General features: G+C 40.9%; 1 non-coding gene across 1 annotated transcript; it reads left to right on the forward strand.

Annotated features, from left to right (window-relative positions):
* The first annotated feature begins 2,039 nt into the window (after positions 1 to 2,039).
* TRNAW-CCA (transfer RNA tryptophan (anticodon CCA)) lies at positions 2,040 to 2,111 on the forward strand. Its single transcript has one exon. It is a non-coding gene; the product is annotated as a tRNA-Trp (tRNA).
* Positions 2,112 to 3,070: the final 959 nt, after the last annotated feature.

Raw genomic sequence — 3,070 nt, forward strand, 5'->3', positions numbered from 1 at the left:
AGCCTAGGTTAATAGTGGTTTGAATTTTAATAGATAAGGGGCTCAGGAACCAAGAAAAATACATCCACAAAAGTATATAGGGTTATTTATAAAAATAGGATAAACTCATTATATTTTCATACTAAGACAGATTTTATATGCTCTTAGAGCCTTTATGTTTCTTTGTGTGGAAATGCTGCTGCGGAGCTGCCTGTATGCCCAGTCACGTCCAATTCTTTGTGACCCCATGGACTGTAGCCCGCCAGGCATCTCTGTCTATGGGATTCTCTAGGCAGGAATACTCAGAGAAGGCAATGGCACCCCACTCCAGTACTCTTGCCTGGAAAATCCCATGGACGGAGGAGCCTGGTAGGCTGTAGTCCACGGGGTCGCTAAGAGTCAGACACGACTGAGACTTCATTTTCACTTTTCACTTTCACGCATTGGAGAAGGAAATGACAACCCACTCTGGTGTTCTTGCCTGGAGAATCCAGGGAAGGCGGAGCCTGGTGGGCTGCCATCTATGGGGTCACACAGAGTCAGACACGACCGAAGTGACTTAGTAGCAGCAGCAGTCAAGAATACTGGAGGGGGTTGCCATTTCTTCCTCCAGGGGATCTTCTAGACCCAGGGACTGAACCCAGGTCTCCTGCATTTGGCAAGTGGATTCTTTAGCACTGAGTCACTTGGGAAGCTCTTACATGGAACTACATGTACTTTGAAACTTACTTTGTAAAATCTCTTGAAATATTTCAAAGTACTGCAAAATCTAGGCACATTTATAAGTAGAATGAAATCTTGGCTTAAAGCTGACAGGAGTTTGAACTGCATGGAAAAACAAACACATTTCTTGTTTTCCTTGAGCCCTCATGACTTCAGGGTTGATGCGACTCTGAATAACTAGCAATTTTATCCTTGAGTTTAAGAGAGAATGCCCTATCCTTATAATTGTTGAAGGTAACCTTGTCCTAGCAAGAAAAGAAAATAGCAATAACTAATCTGCTATCCAAACCCCACATAATTACTTTTTTTTGTGGCTATGCTATGTGGCTTGTGGGATCTCAGTTCCCCAACCAGGGATCGAACCTGGGCCATGGCAGTGAAAACCCAGAATCCTAACCACTAGACCACCGGGGAACTCCTAAACCCCGTGTAATTAATAATCCACATATATAGAAGGAGCTTCCCAGGGGGAACTAGTGGTGAAGAACCCGCCTGCTTGTGCAGGAGACGTAAGAGATGCCAGTTCCACCCCTGGTTTGGGAAGATCCCCTGAAGAAGGAAACGGCAACCCACTCCAGTATTCTTGCATGGTAAATCCCACAGACAGAGGAGCTTGGTGGGCTACATTCCATGGGGTTGTAAAGAGTCAGACACGACTGAAGCAAATTAGCATGTATATAGAAGAACTGTGTGAAAATGAGTATTATAACATGAATACTCTGTCAACTAAGACCTAAGGAGTAGAGTTAATGCCAGTCTTGCCAATGTGAGCAGTGTGACAGTGCTCATGGTCTGATTATGAAATGACAGCTAAACTGAGGGTTTTGTATGCTCAATTTTAAAGGCTTATTGTCTAAAATGTTAGTGTGCGTGCTGAGGAAGTTTAGCGTTTCGAATGGTTGATTCTCAGATACTAAATTATTATCTGCGAAATGCCGAGAAACAGTCTTCCTTGAACACTGCCAGTGTTTTCTGTTTGAAACTCTAGTAAATTGTATTGGGTGTCATGTTATTCCAACTGGAAATCCTTGACATCGATCTGGGGTGAAGAAGGTTAGCATTTGAAGACAGACTTCAGCTTTGCTTGCTGCTAAGTATGCTTTAGGTAATTTATACAAAACTGTGGGGAATGTGATCTATATCATCATATATAAGAAAATTTATTAGCGGTGCAATACTGAATGTTTATATGCGCTGCTCACCTTCACATTGACTACTTTGTCACTTTCTTTGTACATATGTATCTTACCATTACTCATTTCTTCCTGTGCTTTGCTTAGCTTTATTCCTTCTTCTTTTTTTTTTTTTATTAAAAAATTTATTTATTTGGTTGTGCTTCCCTGGTGGCTCAGAGGTTAAAGCATCTGCCTCCAATGCAGGAGACCTGGGTTCAATTCCTGGGTAGGGAAGATCACCTGGAGAAGGAAATGCAACCCACTCCAGTACTCTTGCCTGGAGAATCCCATGGACAGAGGAGCCTGGTAGGCTACAGTTCTCGGGGTCACAAAGAGTTGGACATGACTGAGCGACTTCACCAGTTCTTCGTTGTGGCACCCAGGTTCTTTGATCTTCATTACTGCAAATGAACACTTAGTTCTGGCATATCCGATCTAGTTCCCTGACCAGGGATCAAACCCAGGCCCTATGCATTGGGAGTGCAGGGTATTAGCCACTGAACCACCAGAGAAGTCCCCTGATAACTTTAGACAATAGATAATACTTAATCAAAACATAATCAATAAAACAAATAGTTAAGAAGAAACTAATATAATCACTGATATAGTAGAATTTTGGCATCTGATGTTCATTCTGGATCTAATTTATTGTATGATTCTGGAAAAGTTCACTTAACTCTTTGGCATCAATTTTCTTATCTGTAAAATAGGCATTATCATACTTGATCTATATTTTTCACAGATAGTATGATGATCAATGGGCTGATTGCTATGGATGCCCTTTGAAATTTAAAAGGTTTTGGTCACAGGCAAGATATTATGGAACCTTAGAATTACAGAATTTTGGAGATGAAAGAAACCACAGAGAACACAGTGGAGTTGTTCTCAATCCTAGTGTAGAAGCAAACTGCTGCATTGCAACCAAGTAGCGTGAGTTAAAAGACTCCACTGCAAACAATAAGAAATAATTTCCATTTCTACCTGTGAAAGAGTAGCTGCTTGAAGACTTTTACTCCTACTGAAAACAAATGAAAAATTGGAAGACATAAATATATTGGTGTCACTAATGTGTGTGAACAAAATGTGTAAAAATGTGCAAGGCATATTAGCATAGTCAAGAGTATGTTTTTAAAAAACACATATTTTTGCTCACACAGGGTCTTTCTTGTTGCACACAGGCTTCTCTAGATATG

This window comes from Bos indicus, chromosome 1 (genome assembly GCF_029378745.1).
Source record: "Bos indicus isolate NIAB-ARS_2022 breed Sahiwal x Tharparkar chromosome 1, NIAB-ARS_B.indTharparkar_mat_pri_1.0, whole genome shotgun sequence".
Classification (NCBI taxonomy): Eukaryota; Metazoa; Chordata; class Mammalia; order Artiodactyla; family Bovidae; genus Bos; species Bos indicus.